Genomic DNA, 22,129 nt, shown 5'->3' with positions numbered 1-22,129 from the left:
CCAAAACATTACCTCTATTTCTCTCTCCACAGATGCTGCCTGAACATTTCCAGCAATTTCTGTTTTTATTTCAGATATCCAGCATCTACAGCATTTTGCTTTGGTAAAGAAAGAAGGCAACTCACTGCCAATAAACCGGAGATTAGCAGATGAGGTTCAGCCAAAGTACCGCAGTATCAATTACAGTCGATACTCTGCCCCATAATTACTTACTTGACTTATTTTTAAAATAGGACTTCTACAAAGAAATGAAAATGTGGAACTTACACTCCAGGTTTAAAATGCAATTGTCTTGTTAGAGAGCTGACATCTTAATTAGATGTTTTAGAAAAGATTCAAGTTGTATAGATCAGGGATCCTGCCATATTAAAACTGAAAGGTTTGTGTAGAAATGATGCACTGTCATTACGATTTAGTAAAATCCCAAAGACATCTAGAGGCAAAATACATTATTGCACCAACTTCTCAATTCCAAATTGAAAAAGGATTCTCGTCAAATTTTGGAACCTGTCGTAGAAGTGGGTCACCACACTTGAGGGAGGATGTGGGAGTCCTTGAGAGGGTGCAGAGGAGGTTTATCGGAATGGTTCCAGGGATAGAGGATTTTAGCTATAAAGGTTAGATTGGAAAGGCTGGGTTGTTCTCCTTGGAACAAATGAAATTGAGGGGAGATCGGATAGAAGTGGACAAGATTATGACAAGGAAAAACTGTTACCATTAACTAATGGCACAAGGATCAGGGGACACAAACTGAAGTCCTCAAGTGGGGAAATGGGACTGACTGAATAGCTCCGCAGAAAACTGGCACGGGCTCGATGGGCCGAATGGCTTTCTTCTGTTCTATAAATTACTTTGGCTCTATGACATTAGTGTGTCTATAGACGAACTCTTAACACAACCATATACTGGTATGCTGTTCAAGGATATGGGGAATACTGGATCAGCAGCACATATCACATTTCAGTGAATCCAGATATTATACCAGAAGCAGAAGTTTTTACATTTAGGTTTATGAATTATGCTGTTGCACTACAGAAAATACTGCCCGTTACTGTTGGTAGGCCTAATGGCCAAATTAGAAATTCCTTCTTTTCAAAGAGCTATGCCCTGTGCCCCAAGACCACATGAATATTAAGCTACGTTGGAGAGCACTTGAGGGAAAGAGAAAAAAAAAAATCTACGTCCCTCTTCCTTGGCCTTTTTTTTTTGCCTTGATTCAGCCCTCTGCCCCTCCTAGTCACACTATTTATTCTTTCAACCACTGCGTTGCAGACTTTTTTTTCCAAAAGAGACGGAGTTTAAATTCCTATGGCACAATATTGTCTGGATTACCAGCCCAGTGATCATAACCACTACACTACCCTCAAAAAAAAAGTTAGGAAGAAACCTGAACAGTAACAGTGGATTACCCATCTCCCACAGTGTAGAGTTGGGAGAACAAAAATATCCCAGGGTACAGTTTTGAAGCCTCTCAATAATCACCCCAGGGGATCTTTATGCTTTGTTTAACTATTCCTAATATTCACAGGCTGCCAGTGCTGACTGGCACCAACGTTGCTTCAGCAGTAATGTACTGTATTTCTAACAAGTGGGTCCCATGTTACTAGATTAACCGTGACCTCCTTGGAGGAAGAAGGTGTAATCTATCCTTAATCTAAAAAGAATTTGGCACCAGTCTATGGAGACATATTGCTGTTTCCTTTGTGCTAGTGAACTCTTGGCATCTAAAGACATAAAAAGTATTTTCAGCGCGGTCGTAGCATTAATTCAAATTGCCACGTCCTCAGCACAATGCAGTGCCGGTGTTCTCTCAGCCTCTTTCAGTACTGATGTGCGCTCTGCAACAACCAACTAGGATGACTGGATTTCTTAAGCTACGGTCATCCATCGTGTTCTGACTGATGTAAGAAATGGTTATACCATATTTCTAGCAAGTGCATTTCATACACAAGGCAAATTTGGCATGTTGTAGCATCCGTATTTTATCCAACAATTGAATGCCCAGCAATGTGACTCACCTACTGCATTTTGCACCATATTTCATATCTTTGGCAGAAGCTTGTGCTGATGTACTGACCCAACTGTGGACACACAAGTTTATGTTTGATACAGGCAATGTACGACACTGATCAGGACAGAAAGGCATTCTGTATGACCACAACCAGGCTGGAGAAAACAGTCCACACGGTGCAAAATTCCACTGTGTACTCCAGCATGATAACAGTTCTGTTCAACTAACTGGAGAAGGTGGCTCCACAAATATCCCCATACTCAATGTTGGGGGAACCCAGCACATCAATGCAAAAGATAAGGTTGAAGCATTTGCAACAATCTTCAACCAAAAGTGTCGAGTGGATGATCCATCTCGACCTTGTCCTGAAGTCCCCAGCACGAGATGCCAGTCTTCAGCCAATTTGATTCACTCCACATGATAGCAAGAAACTGGCATTGTATACTGCAAAGGCTATGGGCTCTGACAACATTGTGGCAATAGTACTGAAGACTTGTGCTCCAGATCTGGTCACACCCCTCGCCAAGCTCTTGCAGTACAGTTACAACACTGGCATCAACCCGGCAATATGGAAAATTACCCAGGTATGTCCTGTACACAAAAAGCAAGATAAATCCAATTACCGCCCCATCAGTCTGCTCTCGATCAAAGCGATGGAAGGCACGTCAACAGTGCTATCAAGTAGCACTTGCTCAGCAATAACCTGCTCGCTGATGCTCAGTTTGGGTTTCACCAGGTTTCAGCTCCTGATCAGATTACAGCCTTGGTTCAAACATGGACAAAGAGCTGAATTCCAGAGGTGAAATGGGAGTGACTGCCCTTGACATCAAGGCAGCATCTGACCAAATATTGCATCAAGGAGCCCGACCAAAACTGGGGGGGGGGGGGGGGGGGGGAAAAAAGAGGAACGAGGACAGGACACAACTCTCTGCTGGTTGGAGTCCTACCTAGCGCAAAAGGAAGATGGTTCTGGTTTTTTTTGGAGGCAAATCATCTCAGCTCCAGGACATCACTGCAAACGTTTCTCAGGGTAGTGTCCAAGGCCGAACCATCTTCACCTGCTTCAATGACCTTCCTTCAATCACAAGATTAGAAGTGGGGATGTTCGCTGATGACTGCACAATGTTCAGCATCATTTGTGACTCCTCAGATACTGAAGCAGTCCGTGTAGAAATGCAGCAAGACCTGGACAATATCCAGGCTCAGGCTAAGTGGCAAGTAACATTCGTGCCGTACAAGTGCCAGGCAATGACCATCTCAGACGAAAAAATCTAACCATCTCCCTTGACATTCAATGGCATTACCATCACTGAATCCCCCACCATCAACATCCTGGGTGTGACCATTGACCAGAAACTGAACTGCAGTAGCTATATAAATACCGTGGCTACAAGAGCAGGACAGAGGCTAGCAATCCTGCGGCGCATAACTCACCTCCTGACTCCCCAAAGGCTGTCCACCATCTACAAGGCACAAGTGAGGAGTGTGATGGAATACTCTCCACTTGCTTGGATGGGTGCAGCTCCAACAACACTCAAAAAGCTTGACATCATCCAGGACAAAGCAGCCCGCTTGATTGGCATCCCACCTTCAACATTCACTCCCTGCACCACCAACGCATAGTGGCAGCAGTGTGTACCATCTACAAGATGCACTGCAGCAATGCACCACGGCTCCTTAGACAGCACCTTCCAAACACACGATCTCTACCACCTAGATGGACAAGGGCAGCAGTTGCATGGGTGCACCACCACCTGCAAGTTCCCATCCAAGTCACACACCATCCTGAATTGGAACTATAGCACCGTTCCTTCACTGTCACTGGTTTTCAAATCCCTACAAGGCCTCTCCCCTCCCATAATCTCTGCATCACCAACTCATTATTTCCAACGAAACCCGGTCACCAGGTTTCATGGAGACACCCAAGATCACGTAACTGGCACCAGCTGGACCTCATCGTCACAAGGCGAGCCTCCACAAACAGCGTGCTAATCACACGCAGCTTCCAGTGCGGACTGCGACACCGACCACTCCCTGGTGTGCAGCAAGGTTAGACTCAAACCGAAGAAGTCGTATCACTCCAAGCAGAATGGTCACTCGCGCATTAACACTAGCAGCTGCGGGTAAGAAATTCTGTCATAAAATTTTCTCAATTCGCTTGGAAAAGCCCTTCCCTCTTGCAGGGGAAGCAGAGACCAAGTGGGCCCACATCAGAGATGCCATCTATGACTCAGCAATGACCACCTTTGGCAAACATGACGAGCAGAATGCAGACTGGTTTCAATCTCACTTTGAAGAGATGGAATCTGTCATAGCCGCTAAGCGCACTGCACTGCTGAACTACAAGAAAGCCCCCAGCGAGTTAACATCCTTAGCACTTAAAGCCACTAGAAGCACTGCGCAAAGAAGAGCCAGGCGCTGTGCAAAAGACTACTGGCAATACCTATGCAGTCGTATTCAGCTGGCCTCCGACACCGGAAACATCAGAGGAATGTATGACGGCATTGAGCGCGCTTTTGGGCCAACCATCAAGAAAATCGCCCCCCACCCAAGTCTAAATCAAGGGAAATGATCACTGACCAATGCAAGCAAATGGACCGCTGGGTGGAGCACTACATGGAACTGTACTCCAGGGAAAAATGATGTCACTGATACCGCCCTCAATGCAGCCCAGTCTCTGCCAGTCATGGATGAGCTGGACAAACAGCCAACAAAATCAGAGCTCAGTAATACCATTGATTCTCTAGCCAGCAGAAAAGCCCCTGGAAAGGACAGCATTATCCCTGAAATAATGAAGTGTGCCAAGCCTGCTATACTCTCAGCACTCCACGAACTGCTTTGCCTGTGCTGGGATGAGGGAGCAGTACCAGGACATGCGCGATGTCAATATCATCACCCTCTATAAGAACAAGGGTGACCGCAGTGACTGCAACATCTACCGTGGAATCTCCCTGCTCAGCATAGTGGGGAAAGTCTTCGCTCGAGTCATTTTAAACAGACTCCAGAAGCTGGCTGAGCATGTCTACCCTGAGGCACAGCGCGGCTTTCGAGCAGAGAGCCACCATTGACATGCTATTCGGAGACGTGGATATCACAGGGGCAGGAATGGATGTTGGATGTTCCGGGGTTTAGATGTTTCAAAAGGAATAGGGAGGGAGGTAAAAAAGAGGTGGGGGAGTGGCATTGTTAACCAGGGTTAGTATCATAGCTGCAGAAAGGGAGGTCGTCGAGGAGGGTTTGTCTACTGAGTCATTATGGGTGGAAGTCAGAAACAGGAAAGGAGCAGTCACTTTGTTGGGAGTTTTCTATAGACCCCCCAATAGCAACAGAGACACGGAGGAACAGATTGGGAGGCAGATTTTGGAAAGGTGCAGAAGTAACAGGGTTGTTGTCATGGGTGACTTCAACTTCCCTAATATTGATTGGAACCTCCTTAGTGCAAATAGTTTGGATGGAGCAGTTTTTGTCAGGTGTGTCCAGGAAGGTTTCCGGACTCAATATATAGATAGGCCGACTAGAGGGGAGACTATGTTGGACTTGGTGCTTGGCAACGAACCAGGCCAGGTGGCAGATCTCTCGGTGGGAGAGCATTTCGGTGATAGTGATCACAACTCCCTGACCTTTACTATAGTCATGGAGAGGGACTGGAGCAGACGGGATGGGAAAATATTTAATTGGGGGAGGGGGAATTACAATGCTATTGGGCAGGAACTGGGGAGCATAAATTGGGAACAAATGTTCTCAGGGAAATGCACGACAAAAATGTGGAGGTTGTTTAGGGAGCACTTGCTGCGACTGCTGGATAGGTTTGTCCCGATGAGGCAGGGAAGGGATGGTAGGGTGAAGGAACCTTGGATGACAAGAGATGTGGAACAGCTAGTCAACAGGAAGAAGGAAGCTTACTTAAGGTTGAGGAAGCAAGGATCAGACAGGGCTCTAGAGGGTTACAAGGTAGCCAGGAAGGAACTGAAGAATGGACTTAGGAGAGCTAGAAGGGGACATGAAAAAGTCTTGGCGGGTAGGATTAAGGAAAATCCCAAGGCGTTCTGCACTTATGTGAGGAACAAGAGGATGTCCAGAGTGAGGGTAGGGCCGATCAGGGAGAGTGGAGGGAACTTGTGCCTGGAGTCGGAGGAGGTAGGGGAGGTCCTAAATGAATACTTTGCTTCAGTATTCACTAGAGAGGGGGACCTGGTCGTTTGTGAGGACAGCGTGGAACAGGCTGATATGCTCGAACAGGTTGAGGTTAAGAGGGAGGATGTGCTGGAAATTTTGAATGATATGAGGACAGATAAGTCCCCGGGGCCAGATGAGATATACCCAAGGTTATTACGGGAACTGAGGGAAGAGATTGCTGCGCCTTTGGCGATGATCTTTGCGTCTTCACTGTCCACTGGAGTAGTACCGGATGATTGGAGGGTGGCAAATGTTGTTCCCTTGTTCAAGAAAGGGAATAGGGATAACCCTGGGAATTATAGACCAGTCAGTCTTATGTCAGTAGTGGGCAAATTATTGGAGAGGATTCTGAGAGACAGGATTTATGATTATTTGGAAAAGCATAGTTTGATTAGAGACAGTCAGCATGGCTTTGAGAGGGGCAGGTCATGCCTCACAAGCCTTATTGAATTCTTTGAAGATGTGACAAAACACATTGATGAAGGAAGAGCAGTGGATGTGGTGTATATAGATTTTGGCAAGGCGTTTGATAAGGGTCCCCATGGTAGGCTCATTCAGAAAGTAAGGAGGCATGGGATTCAGGGAAAGTTGGCTGTCTGGATACAAAATTGGCTGGCCCATAGAAGTCAGAGGGTGGTAGTAGATGGAAAGTATTCAGCATGGAGCTCGGTGACCAGTGGTGTTCCACAAGGATCTGTTCTGGGACCTCTGCTCTTTGTGATTTTTATAAATGACTTGGATGAGGAAGTGGAAGGCTGGGTTAGCAAGTTTGCCGATGACACGAAGATTGCTGGAGTTGTGGATAGTGTGGAAGGCTGTTGTAGGTTGCAACGGGACATTGACAGGATGCAGAGCTGTGCTGAGAAGTGGCAGATGGAGATCAACCTGGAAAAGTGTGAAGTGATTCATTTTGAAAGGTCGAATTTGAATGCAGAATACAGGCTTAAAGACAGGATTCTTGGTAGCGTGGAGGAACAGAGGGATCTTGGGGTCCATGTCCATAGATCGCTCAAAGTTGCCACCCAAGTTGATAGGGTTGTTAAGAAGGCGTATGGTGTGTTGGCTTTCATTAACAGGGGGATTGAGTTTAAGAGCCGCGAGGTTATGCTGCAGCTGTATAAGGCCCTGGTTCGACCACACTTAGAATATTGTGTTCAGTTCTGGTCACCTCATTATAGGAAGGATGTGGAAGCTTAAGAGAGGGTACAGAGGAGATTTACCAGGATGCTGCCTGGACTGGAGGGCATTTCTTATGAAGAAAGGTTGAGGGAACTAGGGCTTTTCTCATTGGAGCGAAGAAGGATGAGAGGTGACTTGATAGAGGGGTACAAGATGATGAGAGGCATAGATGGAGTGGATAGTCAGAGACTTTTTCCCAGGGTGGAAAGGGCCATCACCAGGGGGCATAATTTTAAGGTGATTGGAGGAAGGTTTCATAGAACATAGAACATTACAGCGCAGTACAGGCCCTTCGGCCCTCGATGTTGCGCCGACCTGTGAAACCATCTGACCTACACTATTCCATTTTCATCCATATGTCTATCCAATGACCACTTAAATGCCCTTAAAGTTGGCGAGTCTACTACTGTTGCAGGCAGGGCGTTCCACGCCCCTACTACTCTCTGCGTAAAGAAACTACCTCTGACATCTGTCCTATATCTATCACCCCTCAACTTAAAGCTATGTCCCCTCGTGTTTGTCATCACCATCCGGGGAAATAGACTCTCACTATCCACCCTATCTAACCCTCTGATTATCTTATATGTCTCTATTAAGTCACCTCTCCTCCTCCTTCTCTCCAACGAAAACAACCTCAAGTCCCTCAGCCTTTCCTCGTAAGACCTTCCCTCCATACCAGGCAACATCCTAGTAAATCTCCTCTGCACCCTTTCCAAAGCTTCCACATCCTTCCTATAATGCGGTGACCAGAACTGCACGCAATACTCCAGGTGCGGCCGCACCAGAGTTTTGTACAGCTGCAGCATGACCTCGTGGCTCCGAAACTCGATCCCCCTACTAATAAAAGCTAACACACCATATGCCTTCTTAACAGCCCTATTAACCTGGGTGGCAACCTTCAGGGATTTATGTACCTGGACACCAAGATCTCTCTGCTCATCTACACTACCAAGAATCTTCCCATTAGCCCAGTACTCTGCATTCCTGTTACTCCTTCCGTTTCGGGGAGATGTCAGAGGTAGGTTCTTTACACAGAGTGGTGGGTGCGTGGAATGCGCTGCCAGCGGTGGCAGTAGAAGCAGATACATTAGGGGCATTTAAGCGACTCTTGGATAGGTACATGGATGATAGTAGAATGAAGGGTAGGTAGTTAGTTTGATCTTAGAGTAGGTTAAAGGTTCAGCACAACATCGTGGGCCGAAGGGCCTGTACTGTGCTGTACTGTTCTATGTTCTCCCTTCACCAGCAACAAGAGAAATGCTGCGAGCGGATGCCCCTCTACGTTGCTTTCATCGATCTCACAAAGCCTTTGACCTCATCAGATGTGGTCTCTTCAGACTACTAGCAAAGATCGGATGTCCACCAAAGCTACTAAAGTATCACCTTGTTCCATGACAATATGAAAGGCACAATTCAGCATAACGTTGCCTCATCAGACCCCTTTCCCATCCTGAGTAGTGGGAAACAGGGCGGTGTTCTCACACCTACACTGGGATCTTCTCATTGTTACTCTCTCACACATTTAAGTCTTGAGAAGGAATTTTCCACCACACAAAATCAGATGGCAGATCGTTCAATCTTGCCCATCTTAGAGCGAAGACCAAAGTATGGAAAGACCGCATCAGGGAACTCCTCTTTGCTGACGATGCTGCATTAACATCCCACACAGAAGAGTGTCTGCAGAGACTCATCGACAGGATTGTCGATGCCTGCAATGTATTTGGCCTAACCATCAGCCTCAAGAAAACGAACATCATTGGGACAGGACGTCAGAAATGCTCCATCCATCAATATCGGCGACCACGCTCTGGAAGTGGTTCAAGAGTTCATCTACCCTCGGCTCAACTATCACCAGTAACCTGTCTCTAGATGCAGAAATCAACAAGCGCATGGGAAAGGCTTCCACTGCTATGTCCAGACTGGCCAAGAGGGTGTGGGAAAATGGCGCACTGACACGGAACACAAAACTCAGAGTGTATCAAGCCTGTGTCCTCAATACCTTGCTCTGCGGCAGCGAGGCCTGGACAACATGTCAGCAAAGAGAGACGTCTCAATGAATTTCATCTTTGCTGTCTCCAGAGAATCCTTGGCATCAGGTGGCAGGACCTTATCTCCAACGCAGAGGTCGAGGCAGCCAACATTCCCAGCATGTACACCCTACTGAGCCAGCGGCACTTGAGATGGCTTGGCCATGTGAGCTGCATGGAAGATGGCAGAATCCCCAGGACACATTGTACAGCGAGCTCGCCACTGGCAGCAGACCCACCGGCCATCTCCGCTTTAAAGACGTTTGCAAACACAACATGAAGTCCTGCGACATTGACCACAAGTCATAGGAGCCAGTTGCCAGCGAACGTAGGTGAGGACCTGGGAACAATCATTATTACGGAAGAGGTAGTGTTGGGCAAGCTAATGGAGCTAAGGATTGATAAGTCTCCTGGCCCTGATGGAATGCATCCCAGGGTACTAAAAGAGATGGCGGGAGAAATAGCAGGTGCACGGACGGTAATTTTCCAAAATTCGCTGGACTCTGGGGTAGTCCCAGTTGATTGGAAAACAGCAGATGTGACGCCACTGTTTAAAAAGGGAGGTAGACAAAAGATGGGGAATTATAGACCGGTTAGCTTAACCTCTGTAGTGGGGAAGATGCTTGAATCTATTATCAAGGAAGAAATAGCAGGGCATCTCGATAGAAATTGTCCCGTTGGGCAGACGCAGCATGGGTTCATGAAGGGCAGGTCATGCTTGACAAATCTTTTGGAATTCTATGATGACATTACGAGCAAGGTGGACAATGGGGACCCAGTGGATGTGGTGTACCTAGATTTCCAAAAGGCCTTCGACAAGGTGCCGCACAAGAGGCTGCTGCATAAGATAAGGATGCATGGCGTTAGGGGTAAAGTATTAGCATGGATAGAGGATTGGTTGACTAACAGGAAGCAGAGAGTGGGGATAAATGAGTGCTATTCTGGTTGGCAATCAGTCACTAGTGGTGTGCCTCAGGGATTGGTGTTGGGACCGCAATTATTTACAATTTATATAGATGATTTGGAGTTGGGGACCACGTGTAGGGTGTCAAAGTTTGCAGATGACACGAAGATGAGTGGCAGAGCAAAGTGTGCAGATGACTGTGAAACTTTGCAGAGGAACATAGATACATTGAGTAAGTGGGCAAAGGTCTGGCAGATGGAATACAATGTTAATAAATGTGAAGTCATTCATTTCGGTAGGAGTAACAGTAAAAAGGATTATTACTTGAATGGTAAAAAGTTGCAGCATGCTGCTATGCAGAGGGACCTAGGTGTCCTTGTGCATGAATCGCAGAAGGTTGGTCTGCAGGTACAGCAAGTAATTAGGAAGGCAAATGGAATTTTGTCCTTCATTGCTAAAGGGATTGAGTTTAAAAGCAGAGAGGTTATGTTGCAGCTGTATAAGGTACTGGTGAGGCTGCAACTGGAGTACTGTGTGCAGTTTTGGTCTCCTTACTTGAGAAAGGATATACTGGCACTGGAGAGGGTGCAGAGGAGGTTCACTAGGTTGATTCCGGAGTTGAGGGGGTTGGCTTATGAGGAGAGACTGAGTAGATTGGGAATATATTCATTGGAGTTCAGAAGAATGAGGGGGGGATCTTATAGAAACATATAAAATCATGAAGGGAATAGATAAGATACAAGTAGAGAGGATGGTTCCACTGGCAGGTGAAGCTGGGACAAGAGGGCAGAGCCTCAAGATTAGAGGGAGCAGATTTAGGACTGAATTGAGAAGGAACTTCTTCACCCAGAGGGTTGTTAATCTATGGAATTCCTTGCCCAGTGAAGTAGTTGACGCTTCTTCAGTAAACGTCTTTAAAGCTAAGGTAGATATCTTTTTGAACAATAAAGGAATTAAGGGATACGGTGGGAGCGCGGGTAAGTGGATCTGAGTCCGCGAAAAGATCAGCCATGATCTTATTGAATGGCGGAGCAGGCTCGAGGGGCCGGACGGCCTTCTCCCGCTCCTAGTTCTTATGATCTTATGAAGACGGGGCTGAAGAGAGGAGTGTTGAAGAGACTCAGCAGTTGGCAGGAAAAGAAACAGAAGTGTAAAGAAAGCCAACTGTGTAACAGCCCCGACACCCAATTTCACCTGTAGCGACTGTGGAAGAGTCTGTCACTCTAGAATTGACCTTTATAACCACACCAAGCACTGCTCCACAAACCAATGACCACCTTTTGGCGTTTACCCATTGTCTCTAGACACAAGGAGGCCAAAAAAGATAAAAAGGACCTGGCCTCTCCCCTCCTTTTCTTTGCAACATCCTCCAGCCCCTCGACCCTTCGAGATATCTGCGCTCCTCTAATTCTGGCCTGTTATGCATCCCAGATTTTAGTCGCTCCATTATTAGTAGCCATGCCTACAAAGCTTGGGGTCTAGACATCTGTGCCTCGCTTTCCTCCTTTTAGACACTCCTTAAAACCTACCTCTTTGACCAAGCTTTTGGTCATCTGACCAAACATCTCCTTTTGCGGCTCGGTGTCATACTTGGTTTTATAATTCTCCTGTAATAAAATGTCCTAAGGTGTTTTACATTAAAAGGTGCTATATAAATCTAAGTTGTTTATTTTGCTTACTCTGATGGTCCAAGGATTGACCACTAGTATTATTGTATGACCTAAAGAACATCATTTTCCTTTTCTTATAAATGCCTGCCCAGTAAAACAATGAGGCTTGTTAGTTAAGATCAACTGATGTCGACAATGCAATATCCCCAAGAAACTTGAAAAAAAAAATCCCAAAAATCTTGACAAGCCAGATTAAACAGAATACCCAATGTATGACTACTCTAACCAAACCCTGTAGGGACTGAAGACTTTGTCCCAACATTTGGCGACAAGATACATGATGCGAGGAGCAAAGAACCTTCAGCAAATGAAACGTGAAGTGGCATGGTCTTGGGGCTTTACATGAGGCAAATATGGAGTCTGCAACTTAACACTTTAATGCACATGGTCTGCATATGGTTTCCCCAGTACCCAAGGAGGGAAGCTGTCCCTCTCTACAAAAGAATTTAATTTGCAAACAAAGACAGACTGATGTTACCAGGAGCATTTCAAATTTAATCTACACCGTACATTTTGTTTGACAGGTCTGCCATGGAAATTGAGAAGACTAAGTTGGTACGGTCATGATTTGATATGCCACCTTGGGAAAGGTGCTGAGAGAGAATACATTTCAAAAAAAGGAAAACCGAGAAAGGGAATTACTGTGGGAAATTAAATGGCCAAAATCAACTGGGAATAAATATTTAAATGAACAAAATGAAGAACTCAGATTGAGCACACCAGCAACCAATCTTCCCTACAGTTTGAAAATTGACTTCTCCAGTACTGGTAGGGAAAAAAAAAGATACTTCTGTAAGCAAACTCTACCTCTTACAACTAGGCGTAAATGTACACTTGATTCCAAAGACAGATTTAGACATAACAAATTCAGAGTGTGCAGAACGTGAGCTCTATGTTCAACATTTAAACACAAGATCTTTAGCAGAGCAAAGCTCAATTTCCAGTTTTTAAAATGACTTGAAAGTATAGTTAATTTACTGTCAAAATTAACCTAGAGACAGGAATAAATCTTAGAAAAGTCTTAATAACTTCTGTTGAATCGCTTTGTTTTGAGTTTTCTGCTGCTTTTGTTTAGATTGAATTACAGAATGATTGAATGGGCTGTGGTACGAAGATGTGCAAATCCCCAGTTTATAGAAATCCTGATCCAAGTATAATCCAGAACCAAACACTAATTTCTTGGCAAACTGGCAATACAATTGGTAATTAACTATATTAAACTGAGGCAGGAATATCTACGCGCAGAGAGGGGGAGGTACTATGGGGCATTTTCTAATGCAGTCGGTAGGATCCAAGGTGCCAAAATAATGACGGTCACCTCAGCTGCAACCCCAGTAAGGTGGCAGACAAATCTTCTATCTGATTTTTATTTTCTAGTCCTACTAGATAAAACACTTTAGATGCTTTAAAGCAGACTGAACAGTACAGTGAAAAGAAAAAGTATAGGACATTCACATCCCTTCAGAGGAAGGCAAACATCCAGGCTTGTACTGATAAGTGGCAAGTAACATTTGCGCCACACAAGTGCTGGGCAATGACCATCCCAAACAAAAGAGAATCTAACCATCTACCCTTGACGTTCAATGACATTATCATCACTGAACCTCCCACGATCAACACCCTGGGGGTCACCATTGACCAGTCACTGAACTGGACCAGCCACATAAATTCTGCAGCTACAAGAGGTCAGAGGCTAGGAATTCTGTGGCGGGTAACTCACCTCCCATCTCCCCTGTCCACCATCTACAAGCCACAAGTCAGGAGTGGATGGAATACTCTCCACTTGCCTGGATGGGTGCGGCTCCAACACTCAAAAAGCTCAACACCAACCAGGACAAAGCAGCCTACTTGATTGGTACCCCCTCCACCACCGATGCACAGTGGCAGTACTGTGTACAATCCACAAGCAACTCACCAAGGCTCCTTCGACAGCACCTTCCAAACCCGTGACCTCCACCATCTAGAATAACAAAGGGCAGCAGATGCATGGGAACACCACAACCTGCAAGTTCCTCTCCAAGCCAATACCCATCCTGACTTGGAACTATATCGCCGTTCCTTCACCGTCACTGGGTCAAAATCCTGGAACTCCCTTCCTAACAGCACTGTGGGTGTAACTACACCCAAAGGTCTGCAGCGGTTTCAAGGAGGCAGCTCACCACCACCTTCTCATGGACAATTAGGGATGGGCAATAAATGCTGTCACTGCCAGCGATACCCACATCCTATGAATGAATTTTTAAAAAAGGAAAACCAAGGCTAAATTGCACACTGTGCAAAATGTCCATAATCCAGTAAGATTTAAAGAACTGTATCCAAGGATTCTTCACATTTTATTAAAGTATCATGTAGGCAGAGGACTGTGCAGATAAATTCTGAATGCATTGCAATCTGCACACCATTTATAAATGATTAATACATAATTGAAAACCCAACGAGTTTTCAATTTAAAAATGCTTATATTTGGCAGAATGTCAAGGCTTACCAAAACATGTTGGCAAATATCACAAATTTCCTGTAGAGAAGGAAAATATCCACTGGCTAACTTTATTCATGTAACATTTTGCAGAAAAGGAATATGAAGCCCCGCATTTTTTCATATTTTAACAGTAAATCAGAAAAGTTCTAATGAAAATCTTCAGATTGAAGCGTTAACTATTTCGCTCTCCACAGAAGCTGCATAACTGAGCATTTCCAGCATTTTGTTTTTATTTCAGATTTCCAACATCTGCAGTATTTTGCTTTTGAATTATTATATTCGTAAAAATAAGATTGTACCAAATAACAGAGTGGCGCAGTGGTTAGCACCGCAGCCTCACAGCTCCAGCGACCCAGGTTCAGTTCCGGGTACTGCCTGTGCGGAGTTTGCAAGTTCTCCCTGTGACCGCGTGGGATTCCGTCAGGTGCTCCGGTTTCCTCCCACAGCCAAAGACTTGCAGGTTGATAGGTAAATTGGCCATTGTAAATTGCCCCTAGTGTAGGCGGGTGGTAGGAGAATTGTGGGGACGTGGTAGGGAATATGGGATTAATGTAGGATTAGTACAAGTGGGTGGTTGTTGGTCGGCACAGACTCGGTGGGCCGAAGGGCCTGTTTCAGTGCTGTATCGCTCTATGACTCTATAACACAAGCTGCTGTTAGTACAGTCACTGCACTCAATGTAATTCACTGTGTATAATATTGTTGTTTAAACTTTAACATGTTCGGTCACATTTCTTTAAGAATATAAACTTCTGCAATCAAAAACTGCACACTGAGCTTTTGATAGTCTTGCACAATTCAGTATAATTTAGTGGTCAGGATCAGTGTGTATAAGGGAGCTGAAGTTGAGACTGAGGCACTGTTGACTCTTGCTGTTAATAAAAACACCTTTCAGCCTGACAGAGCAGCTAGTAGATTCCTACTCACCCCTTCAGTCTCAAGGCCATATAAGACAACAGGAAATAAAAGCAGAATACATGAAATCTGGGTTGATGATCCTTTGGTGCTGCCTCTAGCAAATCATTTAGTACTGATACTGCAAACTTCTCATATACATCTTTAATACCTGTAGACTTGACTATTCCAGCACTCTCCTAGCCAGCCTATCTTCCACCCTCAGTAAACTGGAGGTCAGCCAAAACCCTTGCTCGTGTCCTAACTTGGACCAAGTTCTATGCACCAAATACGCCCGTGCTTGCTGACCTACAATGGCTTCCAATTTGGCAATGCCTTGATTCTAAAACTCCCATCCTTGTTTTCAAATCCCTCCACGGCCTCACCTCTCCAGCCCTTCTCCAATTCTGGCCTCTTGCGCAGCCCCAGTTTCCTTCATTCCACCACTGGCAGTCATGCCTTTAGCTGCCAAGACCCCGAGCTCTGGAATTCCATCGCTAAACGGCTCTGCACCTCTACCCTTCTTTTCCTCTAAAGTGCTCCTTAAAACTTACCTCCTTGACCAAGTTTTTGGTCACCTGTCCTAATATTTCCTTAGACGGCTTGGTGTCAAATTTTGTTTGATAATGGTCCTGGTGAAGTACTTGGGAGATTTTACTGCATTAAAGACACTATATAAATGCAAGTTGTTGTATAGAACATACGCAAGATCTTGCTCAACTAAGATCAGATCACTCATATCCCCGTTTCTCTCCTCCACCCGCCCCCCACCCCACCATCTCACCTAGCTCCCAAACAAGCTTTTTTTAAAAAAAATTGTTCTCAACTAGTAGAGGACTGATGCCGAGGTTAACTGATGGCAAAATACATCCTAACACTAAAGGATTTGTAGGAATTCAAAATTAACACAACCTACGCCAAATGACAGATGAGGTTTTTTTTCAGTTCTTTTTCATGTTTATGAAAGTGTTTTTTGGAAGGAAAAAGTGCATACAAAATTTCTAAGTCATTTTAGGCGATTTGAAAAGTTTTTAAAAGCGCAGATTTGCATTAAAAATTTAAAAGTTGATCTCCAATGTCACTGCTCACTGTAACATTGGAAAAAAACATCTTTTTCCGATCTTCTAACTGTCCCATTTGTTCAATATGCATGCCTCACATATGCACTTTATCTTATACGCTTTGTATTGATCGGTATATTAACTATTCAGCAACTGGCTTCCTAATTCTTCCTTTTTGCCCATTTCATTTTAAACAAGTCTGTCTGACCTGGAGTTAGAATTGTGAAGATTTTTCCAGTAAAAATGTATGAATGTTATTTTACCTGATTTCATTCCCAAATATTTTCTTTATGAGCCAGGCTAAAGAATTTGCTATCAACCAAGTCATCAGGGAGCATGCAATTTCTTTCTCATTTTGTTCTTTCTTTTCTGTAGAAAAATGTCTTAAGGTGTCAGTTCCTCCTGCACCCAACCCTCACACTCATCACATCAGTAAGGGTACTGATCAGTCTCAAAACAGCCTAAACAACTTCAATATTTTATTTGGTTACTTTTTCATTTAATATACACTTCAAATGACAATAAAAGGAAGTTGTATTTGTATAGCATCTTTCACAACCAAAGCGCTTTACAGCCAATTAAATGCAGTCGCTGTTATAACATAGGAAATGCAGCAGACAATATGCACACAGCAATGAGGTAAGGACCAGTTAATCTGGAGGATAAATTCTAATCTGGGCGCTCCCCGCTCTTCTCTGAATATTGGTATGGGATCTTTTTGATACGCCTGAGATGATGGGGCCTTGCTTTAATGTCTCATCCGAAGGACAGTGCCCTTGGTAGTGGATTTGTTTTCCCAGTACATTGTGAAGTTGCACTTGGAGTTGGTGTACTTGGTCACACTCTGTGGAACACAGCTTGCCTGGCCATCTCCCTGGGCAACAGCAGGCACACTGCAGTCTGGATCTCCTAGGAGCTGATGGTGTGGCACTTTTTGTAATCGGCAAGGCAGGCAGCACTATGCGCAATCCGTTTAAAAATATCTTTCAGAAAGGAGTCCATGATGCTCCAGACCTTGAAGAAGATGCCACTGTCATGGTGAACCTGCTTCTTGATGTACATGGAGAAACTCCTGAACTTTCTCTACTTCTTATTGCCCTATGCTGCTGCTTTACTCATGGGAGTAGCTTTCTTCTCTACTATTTTCAAACTCAATTTCAGACAACAAAAAAAATCCAGAAAAAAAACAACCATCTGACTCAAAGACAAGAGAGAGCAGTTACCAACGGAGTCACAGCAATACCTTTAACCAGTAAAATTAACTCAACATTTATGATTTATTTCCTCCAATTTTTGTGTTCACTGACATGAAGGATGTTAGAGCAGGGGAATAGAATACTTATTTCAGGTACAGTGTTGGCAACAAGCACATCCAGATCACAATTTTTTTTTTTTTTTAAATACAAGCAAATCTCCCTAGACACTGCTCACATCAAGTTGGAGGATTTTTTTTTTTTTAAAAAGCCAACAGCATTACATCAACATAAAATACAAAGTTTACTAATCTGCTACTAATATAAAGCTCTCTCCCTTTTAGGGCACAAAGTCTAATGGTTGTTAGGTACACATACAGCTTCAGGTCAGAATTCAATTGCTGTTTTGGTATGGCAACTTTGAAAATTGAAAAGTGCTTGTGAATTCCAGGTCAAATTTCAAGCATCCAGCATTAAATGACTGCCTTTTTTCCCCATCTGTCACTCAGTCTGACACTGTGGTGTATGCATGTTAAAAGCAAGGCTTTGTTGAATGGATATTACAAGGTCACAATAAGCAAGCCTTCTCTATACTTAAGTGATTTTTAAGACAGATTTCACTATATCACTGTGTATTGCCATCAGCTTTTTCAAAACAGTTCTGTCCCTTGATCAAACATCGACTAAGTGCATTAGCTTCCAATCTTTAATTGCAAACCTTACAAAGTGTAATGTTCCATTTATATTAGCAAAAAGCTGGGCCAAAGTTAAACACATACAAACTTCAGAAAGTGTACCAAAACCTTTAAAATAAACAAGCCAATTGCGAGTTGGTTTCTCAGCCCTCAGATAAAAGTATCACAAAACATACATGCACAGTTGCTGCAGATGGTCGATGAATTCATCCCGCAGAATGAACACTGGAGATCCAGCACGTGAACTGGGTTCATAATTTAGATAGATAACTTACAATGGCTCCAATACCATATCCTCCCAAAATGCAGAATCTACTGATCCTTTTGCCAGAAAGGAAAGCACAGTGTAGTTAGAACTCAAGTGCAACAAGTAGGATTGGCAGCTATCCAAAATTCCTAGACACCAATATAAAGCAGCCATAAACTTAAAATGCTATATCATTAAACTGACAGACAAGCTACCCATTTGGGAATATACTATCCATGGAATAACAGGTTTCCTCATCAGAAATGGCTGTGAGGGTAGCAGCTTAATGAAACCAAAGGCAGATTTGGTAAAAAGTAGAACGAACACTGCATGAAGTGATAAGCCAGATAGGCGATGCAAATAACTTGCAAGATTCTAGATAATCCTACACCTTTAAAGGGCATCAACTTAAAAGATGCTAAATACCTTCAATGGGAAAGCATAGGTCAGTAACAGGTGCAGAACACTACATCTAGATGTCAAGTTTAACAAGCGCAACATTTATCTAAAGGAAATGTGCATAATTAGACAGAGGCCATGTATCCTACATTATTCTGTACCAAGATGTTATGACAAAATATTACAAGAGAAGGGCAATTCAAACTCCAGGTTTACACGAGCCTATTACAGATCTATTACTAAATATGATCGCCAAAACAGATGTACTCTATACATTAGAGCTGTAGTCAATCTGCAGCTCAAGCACAAAGCAGCCATTTTTTAAACTACTCCGCATAATCCTATATTTATACCTTCAGTAATCTTAACCAATATTTTCATCTACTGGCTTTTAAAAAGAGCTCCGAAGCTCATTTTTTAAACAAAAATCAAACCGTATTGTACAAGTTCAATGCAGATTTGCTATTGTTCAGGTTTGAGAGAACATACAATTTGAATACTTCAGGACAAAAAAAAACACAACCGTAGGTGAAAACAAGCTAAAAGGAACAATGAGTATACCAAGTTATGGTGAAATTGCACTTTTAAAAATTCTGTCCTACAATATTTCTAATTACCACCTTCCAAAATAACTTATTAAACCGTCTACTCAAAACATTAACCATCATTCCTAGACCCAAATATTGTGGAACACTAAATGGACCCCTCTTCAGAGAGCAGAGATTATAAAATACCATTTAAAAGTTGCAACCATATAGATTAGGCTGCATGCATCAAAAATGTTTCTATTTTGTGCTTGCCATTTCACCTTTCCGTTCAATCCAGTAAGATGCATTACTACAGGGCTGCCCATGGCTGTCCCAACCCTCAGGGAAATCAGCCATCAAACACCAGGCAATTCAGAAATAAAAACAAGAAATGCTGGAAATACTCAGCAGGTCTGGCAGCATCTGTGGAGAGAGAAGCAAAGTTAATGTTTTGGGTCAGTGACCCTTCTTCGGAACTGGCAAATATTAGAAATGTCAAAGGTTATAAGCAAGTAAAGCAGGGGTAGGGCAAGAGATAACAAAGGAGGTATAGATTGAACAAGGCCACAGATTAGCTGACCAGAAGGTCATGGAGCAAAGGCAAACAATATGTTAATGTTGAAAGACAAAGTATTAGTGCAGATAGGGTGTTAACGGACTGAAGATTGAAGAGCAGCAAGTGCAAACATGGAAAAAAAAGTGGGTAAGCAAACAGAACAAACTAAGATGAAGTAAAATAAACATACAAAAAAAATGTTAAAAAAAAAAGGTAAAAAAGACTAAAAATAAAAGTAAAATGGGAAGCCCATCATGCTCTGAAATTATTGAACTTAATGTTCAGTCCGGCAGGCTGCAATGCGCCTAATCAGTAAATGAGATGCTGTTCCTCGAGCTTGCGTTGATGTTCACTGGAACACTGCAGCAAGCCCAGGATAGAGATGTGAGCATGAGAGCAGGGGGTGGGGGGGGGGGGGGGTGTGCGCTGAAATGGCAAGCAACCGGAAACTCTGGGTCCTGCTTGCGGACTGAGCGGAGGTGTTCCGCAAGGTGGTCACCCAGTCTGCGTTTGGTCTCCCCAATGTAGAGGAGACCACATTGCGAGCAGCGAATACAGTATACTACATTGAAAGAAGTGCAAGTAAATCGCTGCTTCATCTGAAAGGAGTGTTTGGGGCCTGGGATAGTGAGGAGAGGGGAGGTAAATGGGCAGGTATTACACCTCCTGCGATTGCAGGGTAAGGTGCCATGGGAAGGGGACGAGGTGGTGGGGGTACTGGAGGAGTGGACCAGAGTGCCACGGAGGGAATGATCCCTTCAGAAAGCTGACAGGGGCAGGGAGGGGAAGATGCGTTTGATAGTGACATCACGCTGTAGGTGGCGGAAATGGCGGAGGATGATCCTTTGGATATGGAGGCTGATTGGGTGGAAAGTGAGGACAAGGGGAACCCTGTCACGGTTCTGGGAGGGAGGGGAAGGGTTGAGGGCAGAGGTGCGGGAAATGGGCCAGACACGGTTGAGGGCCCTGTCAACAACAGTTGGGGGGGGGGGGGGGGGGGGGGGGAATCCTGGGTTGAGGAAAAAGGAAGACATATCAGAAGCGCTGTCATGGAAGGTAGCATCATCAGAGCAGATGTGTCGGAGACAGAGAAATTGGGAGAATGGAATGGAGTCCTTACAGGAGGCAGGGTGTGAAGAAGCGTAGTCGAAGTAGCTGTGGGAGTCGGTGGGCTTATAAAGGATATTAGTAGACAACCTATCCCCAGAGATGGAGACAGAGAAGTCGAGGAAGGGAAGTGTCAGAGATGGACCATGTAAAGGTGAGAGAAGGGTGGAAATTGGAAGCAAAGTTGATAAAGTTTTCCAGTTCGAGGCAGGAGCAGGAAACGGCACCGATACAGTCATCAATGTACCGGAAAAAGAGTTGGGGGAGGGGGCCTGAGTAGGACTGGAACAAGGAAAGCTCGACAGATCCCACAAAAAGACAGGCATAACTAGGACCTATGCAGGTACCCATGGCAACACCTTTTACTTGAAGGAAGTGAGTGGAGTTGAAGGAGAAGTTGTTCAATGCGAGAACAAGTTCAGCCAGGTGGAGGAAGGGGACTGGTTGGGCCTCTGTTCAAGGAAGAAGCGGAGAGCCCTCAAACCGTCCTAGCGGGGGATGGAGGTGTAGAGAGATTGGACGCGCATAGTGAAGAGGCGGCTGTTGGGGCCAGGAAACTGGAAATTGTCAAAATGACATAGGGCCAGAAGAGTCACGGATGTGGGTGGGAAGAGACTAGACCAGCAGAGAAAAGATAGTCAAGATAGGAAGAAATACGTTCAGTGGGGCAGGAGCAGGCTGACACAATGGGTCTGCAATTCAGTTCTACTTACAATTAGAATTTTTATTTATTGGATTGTCTTGCTTGAATTTTGTAGACTTGAAAGTTTGGAAAGGTTCCCCCCCACTCCCTCCCCCCAAGTGCTGTCTTATTGCTGGATAAATATTAAACTAGAACACCAAGAAGCATCAGCATTAGGATATTCAGTAACTAGAGATACATGTAAACTATTGGAAACATGGATTTACAGGACAGTCAAGGCTCTGTGGTACAAGTCATCTATTGTGGCCCACAAAGACTCAGTTTGAAAATCCTGAACTACCACATTTAGTAACTCATTTTG

At 44.3% G+C, this 22,129-nt stretch overlaps 1 protein-coding gene across 5 annotated transcripts in view; it reads right to left on the bottom strand.

Annotated features, from left to right (window-relative positions):
* foxn3 (forkhead box N3) overlaps nucleotides 1-22,129 on the bottom strand; it is a 408,688-nt gene that overhangs the window by 346,191 nt on the left and 40,368 nt on the right. The window contains exon 1 of one of the 5 annotated variants that reach the window (XM_068038576.1): nucleotides 268-291. The exons of the other annotated variants lie outside the window; for them this stretch is intronic. The gene's annotated coding sequence lies outside the window, so the exon portion shown is untranslated. Of the gene's footprint in view, nucleotides 1-267; nucleotides 292-22,129 lie in introns of those variants that run through there. 5 annotated transcript variants of the gene reach the window in all.

This window comes from Heterodontus francisci, chromosome 9 (assembly GCF_036365525.1).
Source record: "Heterodontus francisci isolate sHetFra1 chromosome 9, sHetFra1.hap1, whole genome shotgun sequence".
NCBI classification, from domain to species: domain Eukaryota; kingdom Metazoa; phylum Chordata; class Chondrichthyes; order Heterodontiformes; family Heterodontidae; genus Heterodontus; species Heterodontus francisci.
Note: the sequence above shows the minus strand (reverse complement) of the source record. Positions and strands in the feature narration are given on the sequence as shown.